We start from the raw sequence: 21,308 nt of genomic DNA on the forward strand, positions 1-21,308 counted from the left end.
ATTGAACATAATCTACAAAATAGAGATCCATTTAGGCTGCTGGTACCTAATAACTCTGCTATTTAAAGTGTGCTCTTTTTCTTAAATGGTTTGGTTATATGAAATAATAAAAGATAGCTGAGAAAATATGCATAGCACAATACATTTTACCACAACTATTTAGAGAAATGTGAACAAATGTATCATTTTGGCTCAAAGAACCTAGGTTCGTGAGTCTTCTTGTTCAGTATATTAAATTCCTTCTCTATTTAACAGCTATTTGCAGTGTATCGAGTTTTGTGCTTAATTGATTATGTATATGTATTTTAAGCCTACCATAAGAATCATTATGTGTTCAGCAGAAGCAAAAATAATCTTGTTTTTCTAACATTTATCATAAATGCTGGACAGAGATCATAAATTAACCTACCATCAATGTTCTAAAACGTTTCACTCTATATAGATGATGAGGCAACTATCAAAACCTGTGATTGACAGGAGAAATTCTACCATGCAACTTAACAGTCTTTTGTTTCAGGTGATTATCTTGAGTCTAACTTAATTGAGTCCGGAACTGATATGAGATTATTGATATAGTATTGATCCAAGATATTCCTCATTATTTATCATTCTTTCACTTAACAAATCCTTATTGAGTACCCACTATGTATGACAGGCATTGATATAAACACCTGTGATCCATTGGTGTACGAAACAGGTAAGTAAACTTAACATTCTTGTGGTAATGTATATAACCATGCATATAACAAAGAATATATTTTAATGATTGTAAGCTTGAACTCAATAATGGAATAGAATTGGGGTCAAAGTTCAGCTCTAGCTTTAATTAGCTTGGTTTTTCTCTCTGTGCTTCAGTTTCCCTATCTGTAAGTTAGGGATAATGATAGTATCAGCATCTTAGGTCTGCTGTGGGAATTAAGTGACTGTGGGAATTAAGTGAGCTAATGCTTTTGAAGAGAATAATATGAATAATACTCTAAAACTTATTAAATGCAGTTTATGTCACTTAAAGTATTAGATAATTATTTATGTTATCTCCTTAAAAATAGCATTTTATTAAAATAAGAATACATTGGAAGCTTCATTGGTTGTGTCAACCATACAGGTACATTTGGCACTATTAACATTTTACAAAGGATAATCCTTTTTTTCTAATGAATCTGCAAAACTGGAAATGTAGCTTGTTGCTGACTGTAGTTCTGAAAGCTATTTTTACTTCCCAGAGCGTTAGCTGCTCTCTGATTATAAAAGAGTAAACGTTACACGATATTTTACATATACGGGGTATTACTCAGTAAATGTACCAGATGGTATTGTACTGGTCTGAAAGACCTTTTCAAAGTATCTAATATGTACTTAGAGAAGTTAGTTGTCTGACTAATCTTGAAAAAAATGGAACTCTGTCACTCACTCTTCTTATGTTGTTACTTTTTATTTCTATTTTCAATTAGGTAGCTTGTAAATCAAAGGGTAACACTTATGTAAACAGCTCTTCATCGGAATTTATAGCAGTTAATGGCCTTGGTTCATTTATTTATTCATTTATGCTTTCTTCTTCTTCTTCTTTTTTTTTTTTTTTTTTTTGAATTAGTGTTTGCTCTGTTGCCCAGGCTGGAGTGCGTGACACAATCATGGCTCACTGCAGCCTCGAACACCCTGGCTCAAGCAATCCTGCTGCCTCAGCCTCCTGAATAGCTGGGACTACAGGCAAGTGCCACCACACCCTGCTAAGTTTCCTTTTTTAAAAATTTTGTAGAGAATGGGTCTTTCTACACTGCCTAGGCTGGTCTTGAATTCCTTGCCTCAAGCAATCCTCCTGCTTGGGCCTCCCAAACTGCTGGGATTACGGGCATGAGCCATCTCATCCAGCCTCATGTATTCTTTTACTCATTAATTTGACCATTTAGTCATTATATTTAAAAAATAATACTGTATTAAAATAAATAAAAGTAGTAGAAGATTGGCTGAGGAATTGATTTGGGGAGAGATGTCATGAACAGAGCACCTGGAAAATAAAGCTGCAATATCGGCACAATGCAACAAAAGCAAATGATTTATGGTGGTCAGGGAAGTCTTCTTGGAGTCAAGTTGAAAGAAATGAATGCTATGCATTGGCTAAGAACCAGTCAGGTATTAAAGGTAGGATGCACATTTAATCTTTTATGCTGGGATCTTTTATAGGAAGGCTATTTTCTATTCTTTTTGAACAACACTCCCATCTTTTAGGTAAGGAGAATTGAAGTGCAGACAGCCAAAATAAAGCTTGCTCTTTAAGCACTCTCTCTTATGTTTTGAAGACGATGGCAAATTTTATTTGTACATTTAAACTTGCTTGACTTTTTCCCCCCTTACCAATGGGAAAATATGTCAAGACTAAAACACATTCACTATAGACGAAAACCACTTTAGCAGGGATGCACAATTTTCCCCCAACCCATGTGGCCTTGAAAATGAGCCTGCAAGGGAAGAAACTGGGCTGTAAAAAAGTGTCTCTGATTCTTGGGTGGCTTGTGGTTAGTGTTATTGTTTTTAAGAACTGATTTTGGCTTCTGTGGTACATTGACCTGTGCATGGAATCTCCAAGCAAACGTTTCCACTCGGTGGGACACTGGGTCAAAGACAAAGGCTTCGCTCCTTTTCCAGTAACAATGTTTTTTTCTTTGTACTCACATGATGATTGAAAGCCCTCCTCTGTTTTTAGGGCAAACTGTCTTTCTTCAAACAAGCATTCTGTAATTTGGGAAGCTTACTTTTAAGGCTAAAGTTCATCCCAAAGCAGGGTGAGACAACCTTCTATGTGGTTAATTTTAAGGATGTAAAAGGCTTGTTTTCCACTTACAGTTCAATTTCCTACAAGGAGCTGCTATTTCCAGAATTAGCCCTTAACATGTTGGTTAAGCCATGTTTCTCCAGAGGGCCACTTCTAACATCCTCTGATTTAAACCATTAGCAGTTTGAACATAGATTAGTTTATTGGATTATCTAGAACGGCTGTAGAGGGATGAACACCGATGCATATATTTTTATAGGGGACAGAGAAAGGAGAAATGAGTGTGGTGCATCATCCAGTTGGATGTCAGAAAAGAGCAGGGCGCTATTTATTGGAGGCAGCTGAATGGACACCTTACAAAGGGGTAGATGACTGCAAATGAGAAAAAGAGGATGGTGAGAGATGAGAACCCCCAAAACAAACTGTTCATATAACAAACATGTCTGAGGCTTTCTGTGATTAGAGTAAGACCCTGACTGGGGTTTCTGTGCTTAGAGTGAGTCTCTAATCTCACTCTAATGTCTGATTCATCCAGACACTCGGCCTATGACAGGGCTACATCAGGGATTCTGAGAATTAAGATGTGGCATTAGGACTACATTGTGCAAAGCTGGAGTAATGGAAATTGTTCAAGATCTTAATATTCTCATAAGCAAAAATATGGAACACCTTTGAGAATTTCAGAAAGGTTAGCTGTTCTTTAAAGCATGAGTCCTTCAGGTACAGCCTGGGCCTATGGAGAACTAAGACACATGTCAGGGCTCCATCACAGTGCTCTTCTGAATGGAATATGCTAGACCCATGTGACAGTCCAGAACTTGTGATCTCATATGCCCTTTGCCTTGTATGTCCAGTTTTTCCCCTGTTCAGTCACATCCCATGTATGCCTCCACTGATGTCCCCCATCTCTCCTCAGCCCTGTCCCCATTTCTCACTTCCCCTGAGTGTAATTTCTGGGCAAAGAGAATTGTAGCCACTTCAGCTTCTGGTCTTGCCTTTGGGGTTTCAAATTAAGCCTTATTCTTGGGCTGGCATGACTACCTTAATTCCTCACTCTGAAGGCTCCTTTGTCTCCCTGACTAGATGCAGATTTTTCTTTCTTACCAGGTTTCACTATGATGTACCCAGTTGCTCAAGCAACATATGTATGATGCTTCCTTTAATTCATTCTCTATCAGTGATTTCTGCTAACTTTGTAATATGGTTTGGCTGTGACCCACCCAAATCTCATCTTGAATTGTAATCCCCATAATCCCAGGCGTCACGGGGGGACCCAGTGGGAAGTGATTGGATCATGGGGGTGGGTTCCCTCATCCTATTCTCATGACAGTCAGTGAGTTTTCACGATATCTCATGGCTTTACAAGCATCTGGCATTTCCCCGGCTCATGCTCACTCTCTCCTGCCTCCTTGTGAAGAAGGTGCCTGCTTCTGCTTTGCCTTCCACCATGATTGTAAGTTTCCTGAGGCCTCCTCAGCCATGCAGAACTGTGAGTCAATCAAACCTCTTCTCTTTAGAATTTACCCTGTCTCTGGTGTGTGTGTGTGTGTGTGTGTGTGTGTGTGTTTTATAGCAGAATGGACTAATACACTTTGCATCTAGAGTCATTCTTTCTTCTCTGTCTTTACTGTTACCACCAGAGACAAGACCACTGCCATGTTTTACCAAGACTATAGAATACAGTCTTCATGGGTCTGCCCACTTATGCTCTTGTTGTTCCACAATGTCTTTCTCACTTCGTACCATGACCGACCTTCCCAAATGTAAACTGGACTCATATCATTCCCCAAATTAAAGACTTTCAATGTCTTCCTGTTGAACTTAAAATAAAATCAGCCTTTTAGTAAAGTTGACAAGGCCTGATGTGACCTTGCTCTGCTCCTGTTTCTACACCTTCATTTTGTATCGTTCTTTCTCTTGTTTACCATTCACTATACTTCAGCATAATGAACTTCTTTCGGCCCCTTGGTCACATGAAGCTCTTCTGTATTTTAGAACATCTGACTGAAATCACATTTGTTCTGTTTCTTCCATGACTAGATCTTTCAGTTCGTCAGTCTTTTAATTTTGGTGTTATTTCAACCTTCTGGTTTTTGTTTGTTGCAGGTACTCCAACATTTAATTAACTTAATTATTTTTCTGTTTACACATTTGTTTTGTCTGTTGTATCTCTGTGTGCTTTTTGAGGTCATCACTATGAGTGAGAGTGAGAGTCTTTCATACTCTCAGGTATTAAGATTGTAACATACTCTGACACATAGTAACTGCTTAATTAACATTCAATACGCAAATAATCATGGGTAAGCCTTGTTTCCAATACTTCTGATGAAGACCACATCCCTGCTTACTTTAGGACCGCTCCTCCAAACATGCCCTGATTCTACCTGACTATCCAACCATAGGTTAAATTGGCACACAAATGAATTAGGTTCACATCTCTCAGGAACTTTGAATTTCTAGCCATTTCCCTCTGAATTAACTGCTAAACAGTTTTTTTTTTTTTCCCCCTGAATCTAAAGAATTTTTGTTCCAGCATCTTAGGTATTGAAATATATTAGTTAGCAAACACAAAATTATGAACACAACTGGTTTTATAGTTTTCTAAGCAAGTCATGCATGCCTTGAGAACTTTTGAGGTTTTACTAAAAGATGGCTTTTCCTAGCCATGCGCATCATTCTGATTTCCCACCTCACATCTCCATCTAGAAGAGCTAATTGCAAAAAGTTCACAGGAGCAATTGCATGGAAACATCAGAATAAGCTATTTATTTGAAGAAAAACTAAATATCTGACTACAGTTATTAGTTCCAAAGTATATCTGACCCAATGGCATTCAATAACCTGTATCTCACCACTGTATTGTATAAAGGCTTGACTCCAATTCAGGAGTTTCAACTTTGCTCGCTGTACATTTGCTTTTCAGTAATGTTAATTAGCTAATTTGTGAGACACGAGCTATAATTAGCATGGTGCTTTGATATTTTATTTCTAACAACAGGAAGATGATTACCTTCAAAAATAAAAGATTTAAATCTAAGTAAGGATCTAAATTACAGTCGTTGAGTTGTGGAGAAAAGTGAATTCAGTTAATCCCCATTTGCATGTGCCAATTAGTTAAGTATTAATCAATTTCCTATATAAATGGAAATGAGAATAACAGCATTTTTTGGTAAGATAATGTTTCTCATTAACACAAACACAGCCTCCTGGCATTTCATAAAAAAACCTCCACTTTTCATTTTTCTTCTTCAGAATATCTATTGATTTATTTTCCATTGTGATAGAATCTGTGCATCTTAACACATTTGTAGAGGTCTTTTCAGAATTTCTCTTAGAATTTAAGAATAAAAAATAGCAAAATTGAGCAGAACTTGAGTATGCATTAATTATTTTTCTTTACTTAAAAAAGTTTTAAATGTCAAAACTCAATTGTTATATAGAAAACTAAAGTAAGGAGCAACTGAAAAATTTCAGATGAATATGCTTCAGTGTATCTATGCGTCTGTGATAGAGACAGGAGACAGCCAAGAGTCCCCCGTGAAACCCCGCCTTAAAGCCTAAAACAGCCTGAAGGCTGAAAAACCGGACTGCAGGTCCGGGTTTGACGCTGGCTCTTTTCGGACTGATTCTCTCTGAACAATGCCCACCTGCGCACTGGGAGGACGGGGTGGAGCCTCGAGAAGTTCGGGGCGTTTGCAGTGGGGAGCAGCCTGGCCTCTTCAGTTCCTGGGTGGTGACCTGGGAATCCATCTGTGAGGCGGGAGTCCTGCAGCGGGGCGCTGTCTCCCTTTGTCCAGAGTCCCTCTTTCCTTGTTTCCTTTCACCCAATAAGCCCTGCCTTACCCACCCTACAATGTGTCCACGTGCCTAAATTTTCCTGGTCGTGTGACAAGAATCTGTTTTTTTCTACATCTGTCTATTTATCTAGCATCTTTCCTCTCTAGATCTAACCAAATGTGTAGTATGCACGTGTATATATGTTTAAAATACAGTACATATATTTAAAACAAATATTGCCATTGATTGATACATCAATTAAGTGGGCCATATTTTTGGCATTTGAAAAATCAAAGGCACAGAACTTTCAATGTCGTTAGGAAATAAATGTACAATTTTTTAAAAAGTACTTCTAACAAACTTTTAGCTTTGTTGCCAAATTTTGTGCAATTTAGGGCTGACGTAGACATGGAATTCACAGAAGCATGAACATGTCAACGTTCTCTGTCTTTTCGAGTTGGTCTTCTGGGGTATGTTTGCTCCACGGCAACCTGGCACTTCATCATCATATTGACATACCCCCAAAATTCAACGACAAATTATTACTGCAAGAAGTGAGAAACTAAAATAAAACCAGGTTGGATCTTTGAAATGTAGTTAATGTGGGAAATATGGTAATATGATGAATAGACTAGGGGTTTGTTTCTCTATTACCTTATTGAAAAGTTTTATTTTAGGTGTTGGCTAACTATCAGTTGGCCAGTAGAATCCCAAATTACACCTTCTTGATTATTAGATTTTTTTCTCTGCCATTTATACAAGGCAATATCAATTAGTGTGTTTATTTCCAAAGCTTTAATCAAGTCACAAACTTATGAACATAATGTAAATTATATTAGTCTTAAAATGTTTTCCATGTTTTTATTTGTTTAATAAAATAAACAAACCAAAGCCACCTATAACTTAAGACTTAAAAATAATTAAAGCAATAAAAGTGAAAAGCTTCTCTGCCCACTCCTATTCTTAAAATCTCAATCCCCAGAGGTAACTATAATTAATATTTTGTGCCTATATTTGAAATTTTAAAATTTTAATCAAAAGTATCCACATATATACAAATATAACACACTTTTCAAAAATGGAATTGTGTTGATAATATGGTTATACCATAATTTATTCAACGATTTCCTTATTGGTATATAATTAGTTTTTGTTTTCTTTTCCATTACAAAGGATGCTTTAGTAACATCCTAAGACAAACGTTTGTCTCCTAGTGGGCTTCTTTCTTTTTGTTTGTTTGCTTTTTTGTTTATATCACTAAATAGAATGATTCCATTAATTTCAGTTCAAGAACGTCTGTGAGAGGGCCTATTTCCTTGCACCTTTATCATCCCTAAGTTTCGGCATTCTCTTAAGTTTTGTCAATCTTACGGTAACGTTATTTTACATGTATTTAAATACCAATAAGGCAGAATATCTTTCAAATGTTTGCATATTATTCATTTGCATTTCCTTTTTTCTTTCAGTCTCCTGTTTCAGTGTTACGAACCTACACAAGACTGCAATATCAGTAACCTCTGTGGTCAATATAAAGCCCAGAAATTCAGAATAAGGTTTGAATTCAGATGGATTTCCTAATCTTGTAAAATAATCAAACTCTCTTAATACTTCTTTTATTTTCGTCTGGTTTCAAGATCTGAACTTTTTGTTTATTTGGCTAGAATATGGAACCAATTGAAACTAAAAAAGAAAATATTTGAAATAACTTTGCATCTGAATTGATAAGAGGGTATACTTTGTGATGGTGATAATGACCTAAATGCCTCTCTTCAGGTTTATTCAGATGACGCTTAAGGGCTCACTCAAAGCTCAAAAGCTAGGACTACTTAATGTTTGACCAAGAAGGTAATCACACAAATTGTAATTTACTCTTGAAAATGTTCTGACTGTGGCTGTCTAGTTGGAGGCCAGTCTGCACACACACACACAGAGACAGACCACACACACACACGTACATATGTGTCTGTATATGTATGTGTTGTGCATGTGTCTGTATTTATATCTATATCTACTTAAATTTTTTTCTAAAATATATCTGTGATTTCAGAAGACCAGTTTAGATTGGCATTATTTTAAGAATCTGTAAACTTTTTGATAGTATTTTAGAAAGTTGTCAGTAAAAAATTCTGCCTTGGAAATAACTTAGACTTCTTAGTTACCCTTGTTCTTTTTTAAATGATTTTAAAAAACTGTTTCTAGTAGTTGATATTTTTTTTTAAAACATGATTAATAATGAAAAATCACAAATTCATAAATAAATTGTTTTAATTCACAGGGCATTTTATTTATGAAGCTGTTATAATTTCAAAATATTAGCAGAATTAATTCTATAATAGCTCTTTGAGAATAACAAAGGTAAGTAGGCATATATGGGTAGTCAGCAATGGCTATATACTCTATGTGCCACAGTTGAAAGGTGGCTTTGATTGTATTGCAATATTGTATCAACTTGCACTGCTTTCTTTATATCATATACAGTCAAGTCACTGCTCTCGTCGTTTAGGTGTTTACTGAGGTTTCAATATTTAGACTTTTAAAATCTTTCATTGCCATAAGCCACTTTAATTAACTCCTTCATCTCAGGAATGGTGATTCTACCACCTTCCTGACATCACAGTGGCATGATTAATTCATTAATGTTTGTAAAGTGCTTTGAGAATGTAAAGTGCTAAATAAGTGTTAAGCACTTTTGAGTATCACAATCAATCAGCATAATGTTTTATAGTTCAAAATCTCTTGCTACTTCAAATATAGTAATTTAGTTAATGTGAGAGTTCTAATGAAATTGAAACTTTGTCATAAAATTAGCAGAAATTTTATAAATTACAAATATGTAGCAGGGATCAGAGTTACACTGATTTATCTATTTAGTGTTTTAGTTTGTATCCAGTATTAATTTTCATCTTTAACCAAAAACAAGAAACATTTCTTATTTTAACTTTCTACTTTAATTTTATGTATTGTGAATGCTCATACAATAATCTAACATGGAGTCTCCATAGTTGTCCTGAATTGTGAATACGGCATCTAATTTCCAAAAGTATTGCTGCTGGCTTTCAAAGAACGTCTGAGGGCTGGAGTTACAATTAATTTATCCTTGTATCTTTACAAAATCTAATAAATGGCTTTGCATTAATAAAAATAAGTGGCAAGAATTTTGTAGTATAGATTTTAGGTGCTATGAGGTGATTTTTGTATCTAGTAGATGTAATCTAAAAACAGCTGAAAGAGACCCAGGTATATGGACTCTAAGCCCAGTTGTACTGATAACGAAGGTAAGAAACACAAATTCTTTTTCATTTCTTTAAATTCCAGAGGACGTTCGTATCTTTGTGCAGAAGTGACACATTAAATCAAGTTTATTCATCTATATTTAATGTAGAAATGAGGGAATGATAACTAGAAAATAATTCCTTGTTATTAAAATAGCAAATAAAGTATTCTTTAAAAATACCATACACAGATAATGCAAATACATAAAAATACATTGCAGTCTTTGTGATAGCATATAAGTTCACTTTCTTGGGGGAATGTTTAAAGCATATAACGGACAGAATGAAAGAGCAAACAGTTTGTGTAGCCTAGATAGCTTTCTCTTGCTTTTGTAGATCTAAGGACATTTTTTCTCTGTGTTGACGTCAATTTTTTCATGAGAATAATCTGAGAATGGCAAAGGATTTAATTAGGTAACTGATTTGTTTTTCTAAGACCACCAGAGCGGGTACAAAAGAACCAGCGACTAGGCAAGGGTAGGAGCAAAACTGCAAGTTTATTTTGGTCACCTAGCTTCAGGGGAAGAAGGTGGGTAGGGAGAGGTCTGTTGGCCTCCGGCAAATGAGGCCAACAGAGTCACCCGTGGAGCTCTCCGACGGAGTTCCAACAGTCCTGACCGCAGTGGGCAAGCTGGGAAGTCCGTGCCTGGCGCTCGTGGGGAGCGGCTTTTCTAGGAGTGGGAGGGCAATAGGCGGAGCACGGGCGTGTCAGGGGGCGTTCTGCAGGTGCGACCAGGTAAATCTTGGTCTCTTCAGATTGACATCACCTGGCGCATGCCTAGTTGGTCTGCACCTTCCCGGGTTGCCGGCTGCATTTTCGCGTGCGTGGGAAAAGTTGGGGGGATGAAGAACCCGGAAGTGCACCATCTTGCCTCCATTCATCCAAACAGTAACTGACTTTGCAAAAACAAACCACATTTTTAAAAAAGTGCAGATTCCAGAATTCCCACCCATTCTAAGAATGTACTTTTCTGGGTTCCTGAAGATTGTGTAGCGTAATCTTATAGATGAGAACAGTGAGTTTCAATACATTCCTGTAACTTTGCTGGGGCACAAGACTAAGCTGGTGGGCTGCTCATTCAAGTGTACTGGTCATCTCACCACTCTCTTTGTGGGTGAGGGATTGAGCATAAGTTTGGGAATTAGGCAGGCTTGGCCTGGAGCCAACTTCTGTCTTTGCCACATTCTATTTGCGTGACTTTTGCGTACATCAGTTATCTGCATTTCGGTTTTAGTTTCTTATACAATGGAGAAGTAAAGCCTGCTTTTCTGGGTTGCTGTAAAGATTACAGATAATGTACCATAAATACACAGTGTAGAGGCTGATATGCAGTCTGGAGGTCCATCATTGAGGACTAAATAATATAATTAGCTGGCAGTCCTTTTACACATATTTACTTATCTCAATTAGAAAATAGTGATTATTACCATATTGTATTATATTAATTATATTAGTATAGTAGCTTACACTAAACAACTCTCTACATTTATTCGTTTAATTTCACTACAATGCTAGGCTGGTGTTTTATTTCTGTTTTACAATTGGGAAAACTGATGCTGAGAGAGATTAATGGATGTGTGTAACACAATCAAGACTCATGAAAATTAAGTATCCAACCCAAGGCCACAAAGCTTGTGCATAGAGACCTGGACCTCTGTCAAGTTGGCTTGTCTTCCCTTTTGCATGTTATGCTACAGCTGTCTGCCGCGATGACTTATTAATTTTACCCTTTAGCAGTGATCCTAAGTATAAGCAAGATAAATCTCTCCAAAAGCGAAAAGTATTAAAAAAAAAAAAAAGAGGGCAGACCAAGAAGAAAGAAGTGTATAAGAATAGAAAAGTTCAAAATGTGGTATGTGGGGGTCCTAAATAACCAACACCATTGACACATTCTTTACATTAATTTCAGGATTAAAAAAACACACACACACACACTATTTCATTACTGTGGAGTAAAATTAATTCCAAAAGAAGGGTTTTTTTTTCTTAGTGTGCTGTCAGTTAGACAAGATCAGTTTACACCATATCTTCTCTTTGCCACCAACTTTACTGACTAAAATAAACTCAATATACTATCTGTAACTGACATAGCACTCATTTGTCACTGGTGAATGCACATAATGTTGTCCACTGTGGCAGTGACTTTATCAATGGTTCCTTGGGGAACCAGAGTATACCACTTTCAGTGCTTGGTGAGCTCATAAAGCTATTTATAATGTGTAACACAACCATTAATAGGTTAAATATTTATAACCATATTTAATAGCTGTGTATCACTGGTATAACAAAAAAACACATATAGAAAGAAAATGGTTTCTCTTTCAAAGGCAAAACTGATTTCTTGGTCTTTAAATGTACCTTAGAGGGAAATTAGAATAACATTTACACAAAATTCAGGAAAGGTGTCCTACCATTTTTGTAGCATATCCTTAATAGTATTATTACTTATGTGAACACTACATATTTTTTTGGAGTTCTGTTTTTCTTACCATCTTGTGCCTCTCTGTGGTTAGTTCATGTGGCATTAGTTTATCTGATACATATCTCAAAGTTAACCCACATAAAACTGAACACCTGACCCCGCCCTTCCACAATGGCTCCACCTGAAATCATCCCTTCCCAGCTGATGGCACATTCCATTCTTTTTGTTGCTCAGGCTACTAACCTTGGAGTCATTCATCCTTCACTTCTGTCTTTCTCTTCTCTCTCTCTTTGGATGTTATTAGAAATATGTTCATTAACATAAAATATCTTACAGTTTCAGGAAGTTCACAGATACCTTGAAGTCTAGAAATTTTATGTAATTTAGCTTAAGAACCTCTATCAAATGCCTCTTCCAAGTTTATAATCACAATGTGTTTTAAAGTTTTAACTGTAAAATGATATAAAATAAAATATAATTACTTTCTAATAAATAAATGATACATTAATAGTTGGTTCTTTTAATCAATAGAAATATTACCTTAATTGGCACTTCTCATTTTCTTTCCAAGTACTGGTAATGAGAAAGCCTTGTGTGGAAAATTAGTCATGAAGGTACTTAAGAGTCAGTCAAGGGACTACGGATCTACCTTAACCAATTCTAGAAAACTTGGGTATTCATGGTATGACCAAAGGATAGGGCTTCTGTGGCTCACCAGGTTTTAAAGCTAATTTACAACTGCAATATGAAAAGAGTGTCACTACCGTGTATGCAAGAAAAAGATGTGAGAAATTTAGAAAGAAATTAGCAGCGGGAATCGTACTTTGGTAGGTAAATCAACAGCAACCAAGAACATTTTTATTATACAATGTGGAATTGCACTATTATCGTATAAACTTTGTTGAGTCTGTAAAACCTTCGCTTGAGATTCTTAGTTCTTGACTTTAGAACTATGACAGTCTATTTGTTGCTCAATAATTATGCTTATCGTTTTTAGTTTTAAGCAATAATAAGGGATCTGGATTTTCTTGGTTATGTCACTTTTCCATTTCTTTCATAATATTATTTCTTAAGGAATTATGTTTTTATTTTAAGGCTTTAATATTTAATCATTTATAAGTGAGTGATTCCGCTTTTAAATCAATGCCCCCAAATTTAAAACAATTAACAATTACAGTATTTCAATTGAAATATTGACTATCAACACTCTGAGAAAGCAGAGGTAAAACTTACTTGCTATGAATAGAACAAATTGAATCTGGACTCTTCTAGATGTATCTATGTGTTCTTATAGCAAAGTTGGGAAGTTTTAAAGAAATTTTAGTAATAATTAGCATACTTTTGGATTATAACTATCATACTTGGAATTCTAAATTTTGGAATGGTTTATGATTTAAGAGATCAAGTATTTTATTTACTTATCTATTTTTGAGACAGTGTCTTGCTCTGTTGCCCAGGCTGGAGTGCATTGCTCACTGCAGCCTCAACCTCCTGAGTTCAAGCGCTCCCAAGACCCCAGCCTCTCAAGTAACTGGGACCGTAGGCATGTACCAATGGATTTTTAAAAGTCTTATTGAGTTAGGAATATTAAAGAAGCTAAAAAACATATGTGTTTGTGGAATTATTTTAAAAATAGGTAGCAAAGTCAGAATTTGAGAAGTTATTAAGTAAATACAATAATATCATTTTATTGCTAAAATGAAAGAAATGTTTTTATTTACCGAAACTAACATTGGCACAAGTTTCTATCATACTATAGTAAACTTTTAGAGTTAGAGGTGATTTTTAGAGCTTGCTTCATTATAAATTAAGTACAATAAATATTTGGGAGTAGTCAATACTGGGATAAAAAAATCCAAAAATATTTTTAGTCATTAACTGTGTTAGGATCTATGAAGTATAAGATAAGTATATGATGATATTTTATTGTGGTCATTATCATACAACATACAGCAAGAGGAATAAACCTTTTGCTACTGTTCTCTTTTTCCACACTGCTGTCCTGGCAGTCATTACTAACTGAAAACTACATACGTATGCTAAAACCTGGGAGTGGTTTCATAATACTTTGGATACTTTCCTTAAAATTATCACTTTCACTTGATCTGAGTTGGCTAATAGGTGAAACTTACCATTCTGTATCCATAGTACAACACATATATCATAGCTTATGATCTTGTCTGGCTAAGAATTATATCCTTTTTTGTTGGAAAGATTTGAACAGTGTATCATACAACTTTTTCTCTGGGATTGTCCAATGCACTGCTGCTAAACATTTCAGCTTTCTCCTTAAACTGGCCCATGTCTCTTGAATAAATACAATAATACTTCTTTCATATTTATAGAGAGTACATGGTATAACATACCTAACAACTTTCAGGAAGCCTAACAAATTATCACCAATTATAAAATTCTGAGTATAAGAAGTAATTCGGTTAGACAAGAACACCAAATAACATTATTTTAAAAAATTAAGGGGCTAAGGGCGTATTTAGATATACCTTTGGTACCCAATATAGCAGCCTATGTTAATAAATACGTATTTTTTCCTTATTACTATTACTGATGTAATGTAAAAGTCTCCTCTAAAGATCAATATGACATTTGAAAAAAAGAATCCAAGCATAAAAGCATGCATATATTTAGTGTAATATTCTTTGCTTTCCTTAACATGGAGCATAAAAGCCTTTCAGTAACTGATGTAAAATTCTTAAAATAGACTGCATTATCTTCAACCATATTATCTATTCCCATATGTCATACAATGACAAAGTTTCCACCAGAATACCAGGAAATATACAAAAGGAGTCAGTACGTGGTATTGTTTTCTTCATGTCTTTTGGGAGAGATGCTAAATTTGATTCTGAATTTTACTGCTAAATTTGATTCTGAATTTTACTGTAACATAATAAAAAAGATAAAGATATATTTCAGTTTTTAAAAGCATCATAAGTTAGGGTATACTATGTTTTCTCTGATTTCAAACACCATATAAATATGTGAAGGCTCAGATGTTACATTCCTACTAATATTCATTCATTATTAAACTGTTATTTTCTAGATCCTAATTGTTCTAGATTACAGCAATGAATACAAAAGCAAAACATATTTCTTGCTGTGGTAGGCAGCCTCTAAAATGGTCCCCAGTGATCTCTGCCTTTTGGTACTCACATCCTTGTATAATACCCTCCCCCAAGTGTTTGCTGAACCTAATGATCCATTTCTGATGAATATGATACAGGAAAAGTAATGGGATGCCATTCCAAGATTAGGTTATGAAATGACTGCCTTGCTCAAGCTTTCTCCTGCTCTCTTTCTCTCCAGGAGTCCTCACTCTGAAGAAAACTCTGCCATGTTGTGAGCAGCCTATGGAGGGGCCCATGTGTCAAGGAACTGACATCTCTGATCAGCTCCCAGTGAGAACCTGGTGGGTGCATGCCAATGGCCATCTAAGGGAACTTGGAAGCGTATCTTCTGAGACTTCCTAACTAGACGTATGAGTGAGTTTGGAAGTAGATTCTTCTCCATTTGAGCCTTGGGTTGACTATGGCCTCTGCTAATACCTTGATTGCAAGATACTTTGAGTCAATGGCACCCAGCTAAGCTGAAACCAGACCTGACCCAGAGACACTGAGATAATAAATGTTTATTGTTTTAAGCTGCCACATTTTGAGGGTAATTTGACACACAGCCATAAATAATGAATACAGTTGCCCTCATTGTTTCTATTCAGATGTTTACACCAGACCTAAGGAGATATTTTGGTGTACAGGGGATACAAGAAGAAATGTGAACAGTATGGCAGTTCCTCACAAAATTAAACATAGAATTAAAATATGATATAAGAATTTCACTTCTGGGTATCTATATCTAAAATAATAAAAAAAAAACACGGACTCAGAGGCCGAGTGGCAAGGTCCAGCTCCTTGAAAGAACAGTAACCTACCCCTGTGGGTCATCATCATACCCTCCGATCTGGCAAAGAAGAAGGCAGCCAAAAAGGAGGCTGCCAAAGCTCGACAGTGGCCCAGAAAAGGACATAAAGAAAATGGAGATGCTGTCACAGAACTACAGGTGGCAGAAATGAGGCCAATGGCAGAGATACCACAGAATTGGATTTGCTGACCAAGGAGCTAGAGGACTTTGAAATGAAGAAAGCTACTGCTCGAGCTGTCGCTGGCATCCTGGCCTCTCATCCCAGCAGTACCGACGTTCACATTATCAACCTCTCACTCACCTTTCACAGTCAAAAGCTGCCCAGTGACACTAAGCTGGAATTGAATTCAGGCCGTTGTTATGGCCTCATTGGCTTAAAGGGAATTGGAAAGTCCATGCTGCTCTCTGCTATTGGGAAACGTGAAGTGCCCATCCCTGAGCACATCGGCATCTACCATCTGACTCGAGAGATGCTCCCTAATGACAAGACCCTTGCAGTGTGTGATGGAAGTTGACACAGAGCTGGCCATGCTGGAGAGAGAGGCAGAGCATCTGGTTCGTGAAGATGCAGAGTGTGAGAAGCTCATGGAACTCTATGAGTACCTGGAGAAGCTGGATGCTGATAAGGTAGAGATGAGGGCCTTGCAAATCTTGCACAGACTGGGTTTCGCACCTGCCATGCAGCGCAAAAAGCTGAAAGACTTCAGTGGGGGCTGGAGGATGAGGGCTGCCCTTGCCAGAGCCCTCTTTATTTTGCCCTTCATGCTGTTCCTGGATGAGCCCATCAACCATCTGGACCTAGACGCTTGCATGTGGTTGGAAGAAGAACTAAAAACTTATAAGAATATCTTGGTCCTTGTCTCCCATTCCCAGGATTTTCTGAATGGTGTCTGTACCAACATCATTCACATGCACAAGAAACTGAAGTATTATATGAGTAATTATGATCAGTATGTGAAGATGTGGCTAGAGCTGGAGAAGAACCAGAAGAAGAGGTTTCACTGGGAGCAAGATCAGATTGCACACATGAAGAACTACATTGTGATGTTTGGCCATGGCAGTGGCAAGCTGGCCTGGCAGGCCCAGACCAAGGAGAGGATGCTACAGAAAATGATGGCATCAGGACTGACAGAGAGGATCGTGAGTGAAAAGACACTGTCATTTTATTTCCTACCATATGGCAAGATCCCTCCATGCATCATTATGGTGTAAAATGTGAGCTTCAAGTATACAAAAGATGGGCCTTGCATCCACAATAATCTAGAATTTGGAATTGACCTTGACACATGAGTGGCTCTGGTAAGGCCCAATGGAGCACGGAAATCAACTCTTCTGAAGCTGCTAACTGGAGAGCTAATACTCACAGATGGCATGGTCTGAAAACACTCTTGTGTCAAGACAGGACATTACCATCAGCATTTGCAAGGGCAGCTGGACTTAGATCTCTTGCCTTTGGAGTACATGAAGTGCTACCCAGAGATCAGGAAGAAATGAAGAAGATCATTGGGTCATATGGTCTCACTGGGAACCAACAGGTGAGCCTAATCTGGAACTGGTCAGATGGGCAGAAGTGCCAAGTGTGTCTGGTCTGGCTGGCCTGGCCAAACCACCACATGCTCTTCCTGGACAAGTCCACCAATCACCTGGATATTGAGACCATCGACACCCTGGCAGATGCCATCAATGAGTTTGAGGGTGGTAGCTGCTGGTCAGCTATGGTTTCAGATGCATTCGGCAGTTTGCACAGGAAATATGGGTGTGTAAGAGGCAGACAATCACCAAGTGGCCTGGAGACATCCTGGCTTACCAGGAGCACCTGAAGTCCCAACTGGTGGATGAGGAGCCCCAGCTCACCAAAAAGACCCACAACGTGTGAGGCCTCTACCTGGGCTTGGGTCAGGATCTCCATCTGGGAACTAACATCTACTACCCTGACCAGCTGCTCAGCACAGGACCCTGGGGCTACACTCCTGCATTGCTGCAATTTCCCTTCCCCAGCCTCTCCCCTGCCCCTCAACCTCCCTTAACTGCACTCTCTTATCTACAGCTGGACAGTACTTGTCCATTTTTTGTCCTCCTTTCAGTTACATCTGTCCATGTCTGGAACTGGTTAGCCATTCGCTCCAGCCTCTTGCTGGTTACCTTACTCTGAACGTGATGCAGTCAGAGGTACCTGTGGATTAGCCCAAGGGCCCAAGCCCCGGATTTGGCTTGTGGAGGAGCTTAGGATCCTCATTTTCTGGGTTTTGGTGATATTGGAGGAATACCCCCCAATCCACTGCCCCCATTCCTTTTTGCTTCTGGTTTGGAGCTCTGGACCAGGACCTTCATCCTGCTCAGTTTTTAAATAATTATTTAACAGTGTAACTTTTAGATCTGCATGACATCTACCAAGTGCCCAATAAAGAAAGAGAAAGCCACGGTCCCCCCTCCCCCCAAAAAATAAATAAATAAATCAAGGACTCAGATATATGTATATGTTATGTTTATCACAGTAAAAAAAATAAAATATGTATATACAGGAAAAGAAAGAACTAATGTAAAGGAACACCCTCACTATACTCCCACACTTTCCCTAAGCTCAGACAATTGAGGGTAGCTGAGTAAATGTCAAAGTTTGGTGAATCAGAATCACAAGAGTAGTCAAGGTGCGAGGTCGATGCTCTTGGTGGTGAAGGGAGGCACTGATGATGCTTCTCCACCCCACAGAGAATCAAGAAGGGTCAGAGTTGCTTAAATGCACAAAATAATAAAATCACATTCAGCAGAGAGAGACATAGAGAGCAGAGGTAACAGAGCTTCCAAGCCAGCGTGGATGTTATAGATAGTCAGGCGAGACAAGGTAATAGAGAACTACAGAGTGTTGTCTGGGAAATGTGGCATAACCTTAATTGGTCACTGATGTGGCGATGTGTAAGCCCAGAGGTTATTTAGAAATTGCCCTGGTCCACATAATTGGAGGAGCTTATGTGAGTCGGGTGTTTAGGGTTAGGCTGTTCATGGCACTTCACACAAAGCTGAATCTATTCTATCATCCAGCTAGTCAGGAGACAGAATGAGAGGTGAGGATTTAGGGCTGGACTGAGAAAATACATTCAGGCAGAGAACACGTGGATACATTCACCTGAGTAAATGTATAAGACCTTTGTTTTTACACCTACAGGTAAGATTTAGAGGACAAAGGTAACCAAAAGTGTATCAGGCTGTCAGATGAAACCTCCCTGCTGAGTCCTCCTGCATGGGAAACTAGAATATGAATCTGCCTTGTTGGATCACACAGGAGGCTGGGGGATACCAGATCACTCTCTAAGTCTAGGGATGAAAGTCTCTAAGTCCTAGTGCCACTTTTTCAGACTCTAGGTTTTTTGATTTCTTCAACATCTGAATAAAGTGTGAAGAGGACTTAATACAATTGAAAGGTTATATTATGACTTATTTCTCAGGGTTTTTGGTTCCAAAAGTTGCCTTACTCAGTGGTGGTGAATGCAGAGTGAGGTGATGACAGAGTCTAGGAAGAGGCTTCTAACACCGTGCTCGCCAGTGGCTCAGTGAAGGCTCAGGGTCACATCAAAACACAGCATTACACTGTTCTGAAGGGTAACAAAGAAGAAAAAAACCCAAGTGGGAGATCACAGTGGCTATGGGACCAAAGGCAGGAGAAGCGTTGTGCCCTCTCTATCAATGACCTGCTTCCTTTTATCATTCACACTTCACATTTGAACGTTATTTATATCTTTGACTACTGACATTTCAATTATTAATAAATATTTGGTTTAGATCATATCAGCTTAATTGTGAAGTGAGGTGGCTCATAAACTTGCTATCTTCATTCTTTTAATATTATTGGGTTATACAGGACACTGCAGTTGATCACAGGGATACACAGATGATTAATTTTAAACTCTTTTTGTTCCCTTCAGCAGTCTGAAATTAAGTGGCAGGAAATAAACATTTGTCTTGCAACATGATCTCTAGGATAACAGAGTTCTGGCAAGGGTGCAGAGGAGAGGGAGTGCTTGTGAGGGCTAGAAGCCTTCCTAGGAAAGGTAGATGTCTTGAATAGTTCTACTCTGTGGAGATGCAGGAAAATGTGGGAGGGCCTGAAGCAGCCAGGCAGATGTTTTAAAACTGCTACAGCCCTGCATATGGATAGGAGAGGGAGGTACAGCCTGACCCTCCCGGGTTCTGTAATTCTGGCCGTGATTCCCTATAGACAACGGGGCACTAGTGATAGAAATGAGATGATCAAATTTATGTATTTTTTGGAGTTGAAAATCGTAAAAAGGAATTAAGGAAAGTCATAAATGATATTAATTTCATGAATTATGTGAACCTGCTTCCTTCACTTTCTCTCTCTCCCCCAACGTTTTGTGAGGTCAACAGTGATTACCCAGATGGAGAGAATTCTCTCCCACCTCACTCCCTATCCACCCCAACCCTAACCTGGAGAGACAATAGAAGATCATGGTGGAATTAGAATTAAAGAGTTTAAACAAAACAATCAGTTTATTTGTCAAAATTTATTTACTGTCACTGTAATATTATTTTAAAATTATTTTGGTGATCTTTTATCTGAGAGACAAAATTGATCATTGTGGTTCTTATATTTCCAAATCAGAAGAAAGTAAAAAAAAATGCATCCTTCTTTCTTCAGAATTTGAAATTCCCTCTCTTTTTTTGTAGTATCTTCTTCCTTCCTCCTAAATATTATATATGCTATTACTTTTGCTTTTAATTACTTTTGAAATGTTATCAAATTAATGGTGATATGCTCAAAGTTTTATTTATGAAAAGGATAACCAGAAAAGAAGTATAAAATAATATTTCATTCATTATTTCAAATAATTTTCATAATGAAAACAAAGTTTTGCCTGCTTGGATTCCTTTCTTGAGTATATGCATATATGTGTATCTATGTATATGCACCAGTTTGGTTCCATTAAATGTGTACTATCCATTGAATTATTATAAAAAATACGTGTATTATGAAATGGAACATGAGACAAGAATTGCCATACCATGAGAATTCTGTATTTAAAGCAAAAGTAATATAATCCTCAAGGTAAAAATGGCTTGAAATTTTATAATGTAAGGATTGTTTCATGATGAGCCTGACACTCATTAGTTACA

General features: G+C 37.5%; 1 pseudogene; it reads left to right on the forward strand.

Annotated features, from left to right (window-relative positions):
• Positions 1–2,034: 2,034 nt before the first annotated feature.
• On the forward strand, positions 2,035–18,585 carry LOC108515293 (ATP-binding cassette sub-family F member 2 pseudogene; annotated as a pseudogene).
• The last annotated feature ends 2,723 nt before the right edge of the window (positions 18,586–21,308 follow it).

Source organism: Rhinopithecus bieti, unplaced genomic scaffold, assembly GCF_001698545.2.
Source record: "Rhinopithecus bieti isolate Rb0 unplaced genomic scaffold, ASM169854v2 scaffold_2247, whole genome shotgun sequence".
Lineage (NCBI taxonomy): Eukaryota > Metazoa > Chordata > Mammalia > Primates > Cercopithecidae > Rhinopithecus > Rhinopithecus bieti.